General features: G+C 57.8%; 2 non-coding genes and 1 pseudogene across 2 annotated transcripts; all 3 read left to right on the forward strand.

Annotated features, from left to right (window-relative positions):
* On the forward strand, positions 1 to 1,815 carry LOC144105776 (small subunit ribosomal RNA). Its single transcript, XR_013308893.1, has one exon. It is a non-coding gene; the product is annotated as a small subunit ribosomal RNA (ribosomal RNA).
* Positions 1,816 to 3,374: 1,559 nt separating this feature from the next.
* On the forward strand, positions 3,375 to 3,527 carry LOC144105795 (5.8S ribosomal RNA). Its single transcript, XR_013308900.1, has one exon. It is a non-coding gene; the product is annotated as a 5.8S ribosomal RNA (ribosomal RNA).
* Positions 3,528 to 4,539: 1,012 nt separating this feature from the next.
* Positions 4,540 to 6,786, forward strand: LOC144105783 (large subunit ribosomal RNA; annotated as a pseudogene).
* Positions 6,787 to 16,875: the final 10,089 nt, after the last annotated feature.

Consider the following 16,875-nt stretch of genomic DNA (forward strand, 5'->3'; position numbering starts at 1 on the left):
TACCTGGTTGATCCTGCCAGTAATCATATGCTTGTCTCAAAGATTAAGCCATGCATGTCTAAGTACATGCCGAAATAAGGCGAAACCGCGAATGGCTCATTAAATCAGGTATGGTTCCTTAGATCGTTTCTTTCTACTTGGACAACTGTGGCAATTCTAGAGCTAATACATGCATTGAGCCTGAAGGCATTTGGCTGACGGGCGCTTTTATTAGACCAAGACCCATCGGGTTCTGCCCGTACTCTGTGGTGTCTCTGGATAACTTTGTGCTGATCGCATGGCCATGAGCCGGCGACGTTTCTTTCAAGTGTCTGCCTTATCAACTTTCGATGGTAGGTTACTTGCCTACCATGGTTGTTACGGGTAACGGAGAATCAGGGTTCGATTCCGGAGAGGGAGCCTGAGAAAGGGCTACCACATCCAAGGAAGGCAGCAGGCGCGCAAATTACCCACTCCCGGCACGGGGAGGTAGTGACGAAAAATAACAATAAGGGACTCTTTTGAGGCCCCGAAATTGAAATGAGTACACTCTGAATCCTTTAACGAGGATCAATTGGAGGGCAAGTCTGGTGCCAGCAGCCGCGGTAATTCCAGCTCCAATAGCGTATACTAAAGCTGCTGCGGTTAAAAAGCTCGTAGTTGGATCTCAGTTCCAGACGAGTAGTGCATCTACCCGATACGACGGCTCGGACTGAACATCATGCCGGTCCTGTCTTGGTGCCCTTCATTGGTGCGTCTCGAGGAGGCCTGCACTTTTACTTTGAAAAAATTAGAGTGCTCAACCCAGGCGAGTCGCCTGAATAAACTTGCATGGAATAATAGAACAAGACCGCGTTTCTGTTCTGTTGGTTTTTGGAATACGGAGTAATGATTAAGAGGGACAGACGGGGGCATTCGTATTGCTGCGCTAGAGGTGAAATTCTTGGACCGTCGCAAGACGAACTAATGCGAAAGCATTTGCCAAGAATGTTTTCTTTGATCAAGAACGAAAGTCAGAGGTTCGAAGGCGATCAGATACCGCCCTAGTTCTGACCATAAACGATGCCAACCAGCGATCCGCCTGAGTTACTCAAATGACTCGGCGGGCAGCTTCCGGGAAACCAAAGTATTTGGGTTCCGGGGGAAGTATGGTTGCAAAGCTGAAACTTAAAGGAATTGACGGAAGGGCACCGCCAGGAGTGGAGCCTGCGGCTTAATTTGACTCAACACGGGAAAACTTACCCGGCCCGGACACTGGGAGGATTGACAGATTGAGAGCTCTTTCTTGATTCGGTGGATGGTGGTGCATGGCCGTTCTTAGTTGGTGGAGCGATTTGTCTGGTTAATTCCGATAACGAACGAGACTCTAGCCTATTAAATAGGTGCGGGGTTCCCAGCACCTTACAACCTTCTTAGAGGGACAAGCGGCTCCTAGCCGCACGAAACAGAGCAATAACAGGCCTGTGATGCCCTTAGATGTCCGGGGCCGCACGCGCGCTACACTGAAAGAAGCAGCGTGTCTTTATGCCTGTCTGAAAAGACTGGGTAACCCGTGGAACTTCCTTCGTGATTGGGATAGGGGCTTGCAATTGTTCCCCTTGAACGACGAATTCCCAGTAAGCGCGAGTCTTAAGCTCGCGTTGATTACGTCCCTGTCCATTGTACACACCGCCCGTCGTTTCTACCGATTGAATGATTTAGTGAGGTCTTCGGACCGATGTCCGGCGCGGCCTTTCGGTTGCGCCGGTCTGTTGGAAAGATGACCAAACTTGATCATTTAGAGGAAGTAAAAGTCGTAACAAGGTTTCCGTAGGTGAACCTGCGGAAGGATCATTACCGGATTGTGCTTGTCACACCCGTCGCCGCCCCCGCTTATAAGCGGGGGAAGGCCTCAACCGCGGAGTTGCGAGATTCTGATGCCGCATCTCTGCAAAAATTGTTACGCCCAGCGGAGGTCCGTCACCAAGGGAATGTCGGACGGACTGCTTCCGTGGGTTCGAACGGCGTAACGCACCAATCTGGCGGGCTTTCTGTCTTCGACACTCGTTGTCGGAGAGACTCGAACGTAGCCGGTAGGCTGGCGGAGGGAAAAGGCCGGCCCGCTGCCAAGGGAACGGCGGCGGCTGCTGCGAAGTACGAAAGGAACCGCAGCTCGCTGGCTCTCGTTAGAGTTGCGACCGAGTCGGTAGGCCGGCCGAGGGAAAGGCCGGCCCGCCGCCGAGGGAACGGCGGCGGCTGCTGCGAAGTACGAAAGGAACCGCAGCTCGCTGGCTCTCGTTAGAGTTGCGACCGAGTCGGTAGGCCGGCCGAGGGAAAGGCCGGCCCGCCGCCAAGGAAACGGCGGCGGCTGCTGCGGAGTACGAGAGGAAACGCGGCTCGCCGGCTCCGGAAAAGTAACTCTTCGCAACAACGCGTGCGCGGCGGGACGCGTGCGGCCCTGTACTTATAAGGAACGGCCGCCGCAAGAGGTCTCGCAGTGCGGGCGCGATGTCTGAAGCCGTGCGGGCGGGGCGAAAGGAGGCACCGGGAAAAAAGGGACGAGGGGTTATAATCCCGCATTTTGAACGCACCTGCGGCAGCGGGGTTCTCCTGCTGCTTCGTCCTTCCCAGCCTTCGAGTAGTCTGCCGGTGCGATACCGAAACGCCGTCCATGGCACTGTGGCCGGTGGACTCCTGTTGCGGGAGTAGTCTGACGAACGCCTGTCTGGCGGCTGTCCAAGTACGCGCTGCGTAGCCACGGCTAGGCGGTGCCTGTCTCTTAAGCGAAGCAATGATGTGGCGAAATGGTCGGATAGGGCGCAGCACGAGGGCGCACCCTTGGGGCGGCGGACTCGAGGGGCATTTCTGAGAGAAAGATGACTCCTTCCCCAAAGAGGGCGCAGCGGTGGGCGGCAAAGAACCGTCCACACCGAGCTACCGCTGCTTGGGGGTCCGGGCGTGACGTCGCTGCGAACACAACGGCAGAACAAACGTGCTCGGGGAACGGCGCAAAAGCTCTGTGTTATTGCCCAATTGATGACGAAGTTACCGGTGTGCTTCGTGGTGAACCGATGGTCGTCGGACCCGTGCGACCGCTTAAAGAAAACGGGCTGACCAGCAAACCGTGAACAGCAAAAAAACGGGACCAGCGCAGACCGGAACTTGAGAGCGCCGTGCACGTCTGCCTTAGGGTTGCCAAATGCCTCGTCGTCGCTAGCGACGCTCAAGCCATTGTCGCACACAAGCTTCGAAGAAACCTTGCTCGCCTCGTCTTTGAGGCACCGCGCATGCATGCCGAACGGACGGCTGCTGGAATGTGGAATTGTCGGACGAAACTGCAGTCGGGGAGGCCAGGGGAGGAGCCCGGTGCCTAAAACCCTGGTTGTACTGTACGGAATTGAACAAACCAAATGCACGACTCTAAGCGGTGGATCACTCGGTTCTCGGGTCGATGAAGAACGCAGCCAGCTGCGAGACTTGGTGTGAATTGCAGGACACACTGAGCACTGATTCTTCGAACGCACATTGCGTCCTTGGGTCTTCCCTTGGGTTCGTCTGTCTGAGGGTCGGATCATATATCAAGAGAGACGCCGACGCCCGGGGATGGCGCGGCCGGCGACTCGTTTTGACCGTGTCGGCAAAGAGGACGGCTCTGTACGAAACGCCGAAGATCCCTCGAAAGACTTTGCGAAAGAGGAGAGTGGGTCGAACCCTTCAGCCGCGCTCCAAGCGGCCGTGTCGGGTCGCCCTGCGCAGACGACGTAACGCGGGACGGCGGCTGCTAGCCGTAGAGCGTCTGGCCTCCGAAGGCGACCGCCGCAGGAAGGGATTACCTGCAGGGAAAGCGCGGTCCCGACGGGAGACGGGGCCGTGTGGACAGGCGGCAAAGTGTTGCCCGCTGGCCCGCGTACGTGTAGCCGAACTGCTGCGAGAAACGCAGAGACGGGAGCGCCCTGTCCGGGCACGCCCGCGCGAGAAGAAGGGAGATCTCGCGCGGGGTGCGGGGAGGCGACAGGCGCGCGAAAGCGTTTCGTGCGCGGCAGTTTCGGGCGAGGCGCAGAGGCGCGCCGTGGCGCGGTGACGAAGGGGTCCCCCCGGACCCGATGCAAAGGGACCGCCTCCTCGAACGGGCGCGATATCGAGTAAGGGTCGAACGGACGCGATCTCGTTGCGAGCGCAGTCCGCCGACGGTCTAAGTGCTTAGCAGTCTCTGCCCCGAGAAAAACTGGGCCACTCCAGTTGGGGCGGGGGCGACGCAAAACTTGACGATGCCCCTACGCCAGGCCGAGGTCGCTCTCTCGAGGGAAAGAGAGGTGCGGCAGGGAAAAATTCGGCCGCGGCGGTCGGGGGCTCGAAACTCTCTGCGTTATCCGCGCAAGCCGCATGCGCGCGGTCCCGAGCGCCGGCCAGCGGCGCCTTCCAGTCTCGCTCGCAGTCGCCGAGGGTGCTGCCGACTGTGAGCGGGGAATGGGCGGAAGGCGTCGGCCGGACGATTGGGGAAGGACGCGCGCGCGAGCTGGACCGCGCCGGAATCGAACGCGAGAGCGCACATTTGTGTCGACCTCAGATCAGGAGAGACAACCCGCTGAATTTAAGCATATCACTAAGCGGAGGAAAACAAACCAACAGGGATTCCCTGAGTAGCTGCGAGCGAAACGGGACCTAGCCCAGCACTTAATCCCCCATCCTTGCAGGCGGTCGGGAAATGTGGTGTATGGGAGGCAACGTTCCCGGGAGTTTGCGACGGTGCAAGTCCCCCTGACAGGGGCTTGTCCCAGAGTGGGTGCCAGGCCCGTCTCTGCCGTTGCGCGCCCGGGACGAAGCCTCCCGTCAGTCGGGTTGCTTGAGAGTGCAGCCCTAAGTGGGTGGTAAACTCGTTCTAAGGCTAAATACGACCGAGAGACCGATAGTCAACATGTACCGTGAGGGAAAGTTGAAAAGAACTTTGAAGAGAGAGTTCAAGAGTACGTGAAACCGCTTAGAGTAAAACGGGTGGGCCCTCGAAGCTCGAAAGCGGTGGGAATCAGTCTCCGGACGACTGCCGAGCTGGCGGCGTCGGGTAAACGGCTCCTCTCGGGGGGCTGTTCCGGCTGCCAGTGCGCGGACGCGGTCTGCGGGGTGCGCACTTTCGACCGCCGGTAGAACGCCGCGACGGACGCGGGTCAATGGGAAAAGTACGACTTTGAGTCCGGCTCTGGAGGTGCCCTGCTCGTCCCCTCGGGGACGGTTCGCGGGAGTTATACCTTGCCGTGCACGAAGAGTTCGTCACCCCGTCCAGGCCCCATGGGCTTCTCCCGGCTGTCGGGAGGCCCGAACGATGACGCCCTCTGGAATCGGAGCGGAGGACCCGCTGGGCAAGCTTGTCGCCTCTTGTTGTCCGGGTTGGTCCTGTGGCGGCGAGAAGCCAGGCGAGCGGGGAGTTCTCCGCGCAGAGGCGCTATCGTGGTTTGCGGCGAGTAGGTCGGTAACCCACCCGACCCGTCTTGAAACACGGACCAAGGAGTCTAACATGTGCGCGAGTCAATGGGTCTCTCGAAACCCAATGGCGCAATGAAACGTGAAGGCCCTTCGCGGGCCGCGTTGCGATCCCGGACCGCACAGGGGTTCGGGCGCAGCAACGGCCCGTCCCAGGCGCTCACTTGTCGCCGGGGCGGAGCGAGAGCGCACACGTTGGCACCCGAAAGATGGTGAACTATGCCCGGGCAGGACGAGGCCAGAGGAAACTCTGGTGGAGGTCCGAAGCGATTCTGACGTGCAAATCGATCGTCCGATCCGGGTATAGGGGCGAAGGACCAATCGAACCATCTAGTAGCTGGTTCCCTCCGAAGTTTCCCTCAGGATAGCTGGCGCTCGATGGGATAGCAGTCACACCTGGTAAAGCGAATGATTAGAGGCATTGGGGTCGAAACGTCCTCAACCTATTCTCAAACTTTCAATGGGTGTACGGGAGGCCTTCTGGGTTGAGGCCTCCTGCTGCGATGAGAGTGCCAAGTGGGCCACTTTTGGTAAGCAGAACTGGCGCTGTGGGATGAACCAAACGCCGGGCTAAGGCGCCCGAGTCGGGACGCGCTTGAGGACCCATGAAGGGTGTTGGTTGCTTCAGACAGCAGGACGGTGGCCATGGAAGTCGGAATCCGCTAAGGAGTGTGTAACAAGTCACCTGCCGAAGCAACTAGCCCCGAAAATGGATGGCGCTCTAGCGTCGCGCCTATCCCCGGCCGTGGCTGGCAGAATAGCACGAACAGTGGGGGTGCTAAGCCGCGACGAGTAGGAGGGCCGGAGCGGTGGGCGTTGAAGGTGTCGGGCGCGAGCCCGCCTGGAACCGCCGCTGGTGCAGATCTTGGTGGTAGCAGCAAATACTCAAGATAGAACCTTGAGGACTGAAGTGGAGAAGGGTTCCATGTGAACAGCAGTTGAACATGGGTCAGTCGGTCCTTAGGGAAAGGAGAAATCCTTTCAGAAGCGGGCGCGTTTGTGCAGCTCTGTCTGTCGAATCCGAGACGCCCCGCTGCAACCGAGAGGGAATCGGGTTAACAGTCCCGAACCCGGCTACGGAGATCGCTCCTTCGGGGCCCAGTGCGGCAACGCAAACCAGCTCGAAGACGCCGATGGGAGCCCCGGGAAGAGTTTTCTTTTCTCTGTAAGGAGATCGAGTCCCTGGAATGGGTTCACCCCGAGATAGGGAAGGTGGCTCCGTAGAGCAGTGCGGCTCTTGCGCTGTCCGGTGCGCCCCAGTCGGCCCTTGAAAATCCGAGTGAGGGAGTGTGATTTTCGTGCCGGCCCGTACCCATATCCGCAGCAGGTCTCCGAGGTGAACAGCCTCTAGTCTCTAGACCAATGTAGGTAAGGGAAGTCGGCAAAACGGATCCGTAACCTTGGGAAAAGGATTGGCTCTGAGGGCTGAGCCGGTCGGGCTGGGGTCCAGAAGCAGGAATGGCACTGCACCGGGACTGGGCGAGGTTCGCCGCCGTCAAAAGCGGTGCGGCCGAGCCCGGACCAGCCTCGGGACCTTCCTGTGGAAAGCCACAGCTGTGCTTGTTCCGGGGGCTTCGTGCCCGAGGTTCTTGCTTCGGCCGGCAGAAAACAGCCAACTCAGAACTGGCACGGACCGGGGGAATCCGACTGTCTAATTGAAACAAAGCATTGCGAGGGCCAGCATTGGTGCTGACGCAATGTTATTTCTGCCCAGTGCTTTGAATGTCAACGTGAAGAAATTCAAAAAAGCGCAGGTAAACGGCGGGAGTAACTATTCTGGTGCCGATTGTGACCAATTGAGTCATTGTACTGCTGCGGTGGCTTCCGCTTCTGCTGCCTCTACAGCACCGTTCCAACCTGATTTGGATCAGCCAACATACTCTCCCAGTAGTGCGGCAGTCAACTTAGGGCCTACGCCTAGTTCTGACCCAGATGTAAAGCCCACAGATGCCGTCACTCATATTGCATCTGGCGACGTTAGTCATATTTCATCTACATTCACAAGTGCTCCTGTGCAGTTTGACTCTCATGCGAGTCAGCCTGCTCTCGCAACCCATGATTTCGAAGTTCAGATTGAGTCTGCCTCCAGCCAAGGCCTCTTTACCCCAATAAGCCAAGTTTACCTTGAACAGCATGATTGCCCGCCAACTGCATCACATAGTCTAAACGGGTCCAGCAGTGGACCTGGTCGTAGCCAATATGTGGCAACAACAAGAGGACGCTGGTCGGACCAAGAATTGCGGGAGTTGGCCCGGCTGGAGGTTTTATACCGCGATACTCACCCGTTGCTACCGACTCTCTCTCAGAAGTTTCAAACCAGGACGGAAGATGCTATCGACCACATTCGTCGATCCAGCAAGTACAAATCCATCTTACAAGAATTGCTAGATTCTCTAGACCAAAGGTCTTTGCAAGTTCAGCCAAGTTCGTTGCCTGATACCGGACCTGTGGGGCCCAGTTATTCGCATTGCCGTTGGACGTCTTCGAACCTGGCCGCATTGGCGAATGCAGAAGTTGCTTTAGGGCCAACGAAAACCATAAACGCAGACCTCCATCGAGTCTTTAAGACTCGAACAGTGCAGGCAATCGCTAATGCACGTCACACAGAGGCTTACAGAGCAGCCCTACATCTCGCCACCCAGGTTACCACACAACCCCCGGTTCTAACACCCTTCTGGAACGCTTCAATGCAGGTTCCCCTGCAGTTGGACTTTTACAGTACACTCGAGGCTCTGCAATCCGTTGGTCTCGATAATGCGCCCTTGGCGTCAGCACTATGTACAGGTCCGGTGGGAACGACTGACATCAACCTGATTTTGGATTTTTTTAAGGTATGTCGTCGTCCCCCCAAAAGTAAGACTTCGAATACTCAGCAAGCTGAGGCTCCTGTTGCCTCACCCAACCGCAAGCAACGTCGCGCCGCAACATACCGCGAACATCAGCGGCTGTATAAGTTAGGCCCCTCTGTTCTAGGGGACGCTTTGTTGTTGGAGGGACGCCCTCCTAGCTGCACCCTCACAAAACTCCACGAAGAGTTCGAATCTATCTTTGGTAGCGAGTCGGCTCCCGTGCAAGCTGGAATTGAGTCGGAAATAGCGACTGATGTAAATGAAGAACTCTTTTCAGTTGAGGAGGTGGCCAAGGCGCTACGGCTTTTTGCTACTAAATCAGCTCCAGGCCCTGACGGGGTCTCAGTGACTAAGTTGAGGAAGGTGCCAGCCGAAGTGCTGGTACTGATTTTTAACAATTGGTATGCTTTTGGCGTGGTTCCGTACGATTTGAAGGTTTCGCGAACAGTCTTCATACCAAAATGTGCAAAACCAGCATCGCCGGGCGATTACCGGCCACCATATCGCCCGTTCTTTACGGAGTGTTTGCGAAAATGGTGCTGGCTAGGTTATCAGCAGGAAATAATTTCCATAAGTTTCAGGCCGGTTTCTTTGAGGACAAGTCTACGTCCTCAAATTTATTCCTGCTGCAAGCCCTCATGCGAACAATGAAAAAGCTGCACCGTCCATTATTTGCTATTAGTTTGGACATACAAAAAGCCTTCGATTCTGTATCACACCACGCCTTGTTCGCTGCCCTAGAAGGAAGAAAGGTTTCTCCAAGGTTTATCTCTCTTATCCGGGACATGTATAGATTTGGGACCACCACATTCTGGTCAGACGGAACGACTGACAATATAAGAGTTCCCCTTCGAAGAGGCATAAACCAGGGGGATCCACTATCCCCATTTCTGTTTAACTGCGTTTTGGACCCCTGCTTCAGCAGTTGAATTCTTCTGGACTTGGGGTGCACCTCCAGGGTGCATCATTGAGCGCCCTAGCATTTTCTGATGATATGATTATGGTGTCAGACTCATTTGACGGCTCCAAGCTATGATTCGGAAGACCGAGTCATACTTACAGAATGCAGGGCTGCACCTCAATCCACGCAAATCACAATACTTTGGTTGGCGGTATGACCATTGCGCCAAAGCTTGCAGATATGAGTTCCCGCCTGTGTCCCTTGGCTGTGCACAGGTTCAACCTGTGGCTAAAGGTACACCTATCAAATACCTAGGACTGGGAATACACCTAGCAAAACTCCCTGAAGTGCAAACCACGAAAGCGCGTTCCCTGTTGCACCTCATTAGCACTGCTAGCCTGAAACCCTTCCAGAAGCTTCACTGCTTCCGTCAACTGGTGGTCCCAGCCTTCCTATACACTACATTTAACTCACTAAACGTCCGAAACGAGGCTGGACACCTCGACAAGTTACTAGGTGGTATTGTCAAAAAAGCCTTACATCTTCCTCACAGTTTCCCGAACACACACCTGTGGTTGCCATCCAGATGTGGCGGACTTGGGCTCCTGCAAATGCAGCGTGTGGCCCAAGCCGTTCAGCTGAAGGCACTAGGCCGCCTAATCCGCCTAGGAGATGACTTTGTTAATATCCTGTTCGAGCACGTCCTCCAAGCGTCTTTTAACCAAATCGCACAGCAGTTTTCCGTGCCCCACGGGATTACTTCCCACAAAGATTTGAACTTAGCCGTTAAGAAAGGGTCCGTTCGCTGGTGGAGGAGGTTGGAGGCGAAATATACCAACAAAGATCTGTTCGCCTTTAAGGATCAGTTCTCTGCAAATTCTTGGCTTTCGTACAACTCTTCCCTGATGAAGAACGGTGACAAAATAAAAGCATTGCGGTTGAGAACAAACCTGTATCCAACCAGGACTCTGTCCAACAAACATTCAGAGAATCCTGATGACCGTCTTTGCCGGCGCTGCGGGCGCGCTCCTGAAACTACGTATCATATTCTGCAGGAGTGCAAGACCATTTCATTACCGCGGACCGAACGCCACAACTTCATCGCTAAGAATGTTGCTAGGATGATCCTCCAAAAAGACCCCACTGCTGTGGTGGAGACGGAGAAAACGTTCACAGCCCCAAGCGGCTCCAGACTACGCCCGGATATGATTGTCCGGAAGGATGGGGTGGTCCATGTTGTTGACTTTGCGGTCACCTGGGACACCAACGTTGGTATCCTTAAGAGTATGTGCGCCTACAAGGCGGCAAAATACGAATAGCTCCGCCCTCGGTTCCCAGGTGAAACGGTAATGTTCTGGGGGATGGCCTTCGAATCCCGATCAATGCTGTGCAGGGACACCGCCAGGGTTGGTGAGATTCTCGGTCTAACAAAGGCCGACCTTGGCTGGCTGTCCGCTAGAACACTAGTAGGGAGCATTATTATGCTTAGCCGCTTTGCGCGGCTGGTTACTTGAAGGCTTCAAACCCCAGACACCTCTTGCGACTTTTATTGATTTTGTTTTATATATTTTTTGTTTTATATTTTATAGGAAAACTACGCGACAACTGTTTATAAGCTCCGCAGCCCCCCCATGTGTCTTTCGTCCCCCTGAAGTATGAATGAATGAACACAATAAACACACTACACAAAGAACTATTTACATATATACAACACTACCGGCCATTTTAGTTGAATTTTAGTGTTTTAACACCAATTTGTCATGCGCTGCTCTGTTATTAATAGGCATTTTTTTCCCCAAGGCCCTAACACTCTTTGTTAGTACAAGAATATATCCATCAGCGAGCGCGGCGGTACACCTTGGTGACTTGCCGCGCCGTCAAGCGACTACGTTGCCGAGTACGGCGAGGCCTCACGCTTCTTCTGCTTGGCGACAGCAAGCCACGTTGACACTGTCTTGGGGGACCACCTATCTCCGCTATGCGGGGAAATTCTAGTCTCTAGCCAAATGCCTCGTCATCTAGTTAGTGACGCGCATGAATGGATTAACGAGATTCCCACTGTCCCTATCTACTATCTAGCGAAACCACAGCCAAGGGAACGGGCTTGGCAAAATCAGCGGGGAAAGAAGACCCTGTTGATCCTGACTCTAGTCTGACTCTGTGAAGAGACATGAGAGGTGTAGCATAAGTGGGAGGTCGCGGGATACGGCCTCGCTTCGGCGGGGTCCTCGTGGCCGTCAGTGAAATACCACTACTCTCATCGTTTCTTTACTTACTCGGTGGAGCGGAAAGCGGACCATTGTTTTGTCCACGCTTCTAGCGCCAAGTGCGGGGGCCTCCGTGAACCTTCGGGCTTTGCGGAAGGCCTGCACGATCTGTTCCGAGGACAGTGTCAGGCGGGGAGTTTGACTGGGGAGTTTGAGTAGCGCTACTCGAACTGAACGGACGTGTGCCAGCGAGCTCCTGCCCATCTGCCTGGCTCCGCCCCTGGGCTCGTGCTCTCCCCCGCCCGGGCCTTTCACCGCTGCTGATGTCCCGGGGCTGAGGGCCTTGGTTCCTGAGGTCCTCCAGCCCCTCTGCCACTGGATTTTCCCCGGATATTCATCTCCGCCAGCGGTTTTTAACCGCTTTTTTGCGCTTTTCCGCATTTTGCGGTGGCGGGCCCAAATTGGCTCGCGGCCGGTGAGGAGGAGGACGAAGTTTCTCCTCCTGCCCCGCCCGTTCCTGCTGCGGCCCCGGGCTCCTTTTTGGGGCTTTCGGGGCGCCTTTTGCGGTCCCTGTTCGCAGACCTTGGCCTGACTGCAAGAATCGCCACCTGCCCGCGGTCCTGGGACGCGGCGGTCTTCGCCGTCTCGGCGGTTTTTTGGCCGCTTCTGCCTGCGGCCTCCTGTGGCTGCTCGAGGCTGCCTCTTTGCCGCTGCTGGCGTCTCTGGCTCTTTCTGAGCCTCGGGGCCGCCTGTTCCGGCTGCGGATCCTGGTCCCGCCCTTGCCTGCGGTCCCCGCCATTGCGGTCCGGACACTTTGTCGTCGCCCGACCCCCAGCGGTTGCGTCCCCTACGCTGGTAGGGGAGCTCTTCACCGGCCGCGGTCCTACCTACTACCATCTTCAGGTGGGCCGCATACTTCATTTTCTCCGCCCTTTCACGACCGCTGGCCGCTACTTCGGGCGGCTGGTTTTTTCTCCCACTTGAACGGGCTTGCGGACTTGGGCCCTCGCCCTGGGGTTTTTCCCTTGCGGGGCCTGAGCCCGGCCCCGCGCTATCCCGCTGGTGGTCGGCTATCTTTACGCCCTCCGGCCCTACCATGAGCGCTTCGCGCTCTCCTTCCCCTGCGTCGCCCACACGGGCGAATTTCCCTTTCGTGACTTTACACCGCATTTCACCGACCGCGACTTCGGGCTCGGGCGCTTTGAGGGTGCCGTCGGACCCCTCTGATTCCCCCTTTTCGGAGGCTGGCGACGCCATCATCGCCCGGGTCCCGGACGCGGTTCCGACCGCGCAGCCTTCCGCTGCGCCTCGGCCCGTGCCGCCCGACATGGCGGCGGACTTCGCGGGACCTTCGGGTCCTGCCACCGGGTCCTCTTCGTCGCTGGTCCCGGAGTCGACGGCGGCCGCTCCGAGCCCGTCCGTGGTTCCGGTTCCTGCGGGTGCGACCGCGGAGGCTGCGCGTGACTTATCGAATACCCCCGTCGCGGGCCCCGCGGACTCCGGCGCCAGGCTAGACCTGGCGTTTGCTGCCATGCCGGACTTCGCGGAAGTCACGCAGTTGCAGGAGCGCCTCACGGCGTTCCTCAACCACGACAAAAACAAGATCCCGGTCCAGGCCCGTACACAAATCTCGAACATGTTCGGCGAGATGGTGTACCGCTGCGCGGAATATCGCGCGCTGGCCTCCGACGCCCGTGGTCGCGCCGAGGTCCTCCGAGCCATGTGGTCGACGGAGCGCCGGGAGTCTTCGGCTGCCCGGACCAGGGCCTCTACCGCGGAGGCGCGACTGGAGGCGGCGACAACAACCTTCCAGCCGCGTCCTGTCCCGGCGGAGCCTGTGCGGCCTCTCACTTTCGCGGAGGTCGTCCGAGGTTCGACCCCGCGGGAGGCCCCTTCCATTTCGACACAGCCGCCTCAAACAGCAATGCGGCAAGTCAACAATCACGTTGCTTTTTTGACTTCTGCGCCCGCGGCGCACGTATCGCCGCGGGAATTGATCACTACCTTAAAAGCAAACATAACCCCCGAGGACGAAGGGATCGGTCCCGTAGTGCTGCGTGCCACGCCCGCTGGCGTAACGGTTCTTGCGCGTGATCGAAACACGATCGATAACCTCAGATCGGCGGTCTAGCGAAACGAGGCCACCCGCACAGTTATGACTGTTCGGGTGGCCGAGCGCCGCAAACCGCAAGTTCGCGTTTATGGTGTGGACCCCGATGTGCCGGACGAGGCGGTCGTCGCCCAAGTGGCGGCGAAGAATCCCGACCTCAGTCTGGACGTCGGATCCATCCGCCGCCGCTACACTTTTCGCCAGCGGGACGGGGCGAGGACTCACGTATTGTCCCTTCCGCCCGCCGCATTCCACCGTGTCCTTGCGCGGGGACGTCTTACTATCGGCTGGTCCTCGGCCTCTGTGGTCGAGGACCTTCACGTACCAATGTGTACTTTTTGTGCTACTTACGGCCACTACCGCAGGGCTTGCCGCCAATCCTCCAACAGCGACAGTGCTGTTTGCACCATGTGTGCCGAGAATCACTTGGCGGAGACTTGCTCGGTGCGAGCGGGCGATGCGGCCGTTGCCTGCGCTGAGTGTCGCAGGGCTGGTCGCGAGGGTCCTCCGCACCCTGCGGGAGCGGCCTCTTGTCCCATATTGCTAGAGAGGGTGGGTCGCCTGAGGGGACGAACGGATTATGGCTCCACGTAATCATTCCTTGTCTTCGCGGAGTGGGTGGGCAACCGCGCCGTTCCATTACGCGTCGCGCCCGGAGTCGCGCTTTGACGCGCTTCTTCCGCACCCTTTCTTTTCTCCTTTCTTTTCTTTTCCCTCCCTCTTTTTTCTTTATTTACGTAGGTTTTTCTTTCCTTACATTTCTTCTTCCGTATCTCTGTCTCCAGCGTCTCTGCGTGCACGCGCTCGAGCCGCCCATTTCATTTCCCACTCGTTATTTGTTCCTTTCGCTTCCGGCCTCCGCCGCCTTTCCTCCATTTCTTTTCTCGCAGCGCGGTTTGCCCGCCCGCTCCGTCTGCCATCCTTCGTTGATACTTTCCAACACTTTCCGCTCCATTTCTCAACTGCTTTAACTCGCGTTTTTTGTCTTTCCCGCCCTTTCTGCCGCCGGCTCCGTTCGTCCGGGTGTGCCCCCGTGGCGCCGCGCCGGTTTGCACTGCTGTCCTCACTCTCGTGCGTGCCTGCAATGGTCTACTCATTTTTCTTTTCCGCCTTCTATCATGTCTTTCATTTCATTCTTCGCTTTTTCTCGTCATGACTTTCAACTTTCCTTTCTCATTTATTCAAGCAAATTTGGACCATTGCAGGCGCGCCACGGGAGTTTTAGTGTCCAGAGTTGAGGAACATTCGTTTGATTTTGCATTAATCTCGGACCCTTACGTCCGGGATGGCCGCATACCGCAGATTCCGCAGGAGTGGGCGGTTTTCGCCGACCCCTCCGCCCCTCGATGCGCGGTTCTCGCTCGCGACCCGCGCGTCGATCTTTTACCGTATACGTGTCCTCTAACGTGGTCGCGGTGAGGTGCACGCGCCAAACGGCGACGTTCGCGTTAATAGCAATCTACGCCGCTCCCCATTCTCCGCTCTCGCCTATTCTCGCGGAAGTGTCTGCGGCGCTGGCGCTCGCCGCCAGCTTTCCGACGGTGGTGGCGGGTGATTTTAACGCCAAGCACGAGGTGTGGGGCCCGGACGTGTGCGACGCGCGCGGAGGCGAGCTCTTGCGCTTTGCTGCGGGAGCGGACCTCCTCGTGCTCAACGATCCGGCGTCTCCTCCTACCTACACTAATCGATACTCGGACAGCTGGATCGACGTCACCTTGGCCAGCCCCGCCCTTGCTCTTGCGGGCTTTCGCTGGTCGGCGGCTGACGCCGAGACGCTGTCCGAGCACAAACATATTGACGTTACATTCGGCCTAGTGAGTGCGCCCCGTGAGAGAATTCTCACTTTTCGAGGGGCTGCCCGATTGGTATCGGCCATCGGCCATTCCCCCTTTTTTACGGCGGTCACGGGCGCAGACGTCGGGTCGGGCGTCGCGCTCGATTTAATCGTCAGCCGTTTTCATAACATCTTCGAACGCGAGCGCCGCCGTTTCTCTTCTGCCCGGAGGCCAACCACTTCGCGCAGGGAGGGCGCGTCTTGGTGGACGGACGAGTTGGCACTCGAGCGCAGACGCGTGCGCGCGCTGAGGCGGCGTTACCAGCGCGCGCGCGACGCTTCGATCCGCTCATTTCACCGCGCTGCTTTCAGCAGGGCCCTGGCCCGGTTCCGGAGCCGGGTTGCGGCCGCGCGGGAGGCGGCCGCGCGCGAGCTTGCGCGCGAGGCCACGTTACAAAATCTATATGGGCGGCCTTTCAGGAGGGCGTTCGGTCGTCTGCGGGGACCCCCTCTGCTCCCTCCGGTATTGAGGCCGGACGGAGCGTTCACGGAGTCCGTGTTGGCGACGGCCGCGGTCCTCCTGGAAGAAGCCCAAGTTCCCAGCGACTCGACGGCGTCGGACACCCCCGAGCACGTGGCGCTGCGCGCTTTGGCGGCCCGTCCTTATTTGGGAGGCCCCGAGGACGTTCCCTTCACGTTTGGCGAGGTCGAGTTGGCGGTCTCCCGCGCCAAACTGGGGACGGCCTCGGGCCTCGACGGCATCAGCCCGCGCATGCTGCGTGGCCTTTGGGCCGTTCGCTCCGACTTTTTCATGTTTCTGTTCAATACCGCGCTCCGCCTCGGCCACTTTCCCCGAATCTGGCGGCGGGGAAGAATAATCTTCCTTTTGAAGCCCGGTCGGCCGCCCGAGGCCCCTGCGTCGTACCGCCCCATTGTCATAAACTCCGTCGTCGGAAAGGTGTTGGAGCGCCTCTTGTACGATCGCCTTTACCATTTCTTGTTCCGTTGCGGCCTGCACCACGAGGCACAATTTGGTTTCACGAGAGGGCGGGGGGCTGTTCAGGCCCTTTACGCTCTCGTATCAAAATTGAGGCAGCTGCGGGACTCTGGCCTGCACGTGCTGTTGATTTCCATAGACTTTCAGGGGGCATTTGACAGCGTGTGGCACCCCCTGGTCATGAGTTCTCTCGGTGACTGGGGATGCCCGAGGAACCTCTGCGCGTTGCTCCGGTTATTTCTATCCGACCGAGAGGTGGTTTTCCGCTCCTTTGCTGGACACGCGGTAGCGCGTCCCACCTTGGGCAGCCCGCAGAGATCCCCGCTGTCTCCCCTGCTGTGGAATGTAATAGTGCGTGGCCTTCTGGCGGTGCGGATGCCGGAGGGCGTGTCACTCCAGGCTTATGCGGACGACGTTGTCGTTCTGGTGCCTGTGGCGAGCAGGAAGGAGCTTGAGCGTTTGTCGGACGATGGGCTCGGCCGAGTCGCCGCGTGGGCGAGGGGGGCGAGAATTACCATCTCTCGCGACAAGACGGTGTGCCTGCTCATTTCTCCTCCTCGGAGGGGAATGGGTCGCACAATGCCTGCCGTTCGCCTTGACGGTG

This window comes from Amblyomma americanum, chromosome 9, assembly GCF_052857255.1.
Source record: "Amblyomma americanum isolate KBUSLIRL-KWMA chromosome 9, ASM5285725v1, whole genome shotgun sequence".
Classification (NCBI taxonomy): Eukaryota; Metazoa; Arthropoda; class Arachnida; order Ixodida; family Ixodidae; genus Amblyomma; species Amblyomma americanum.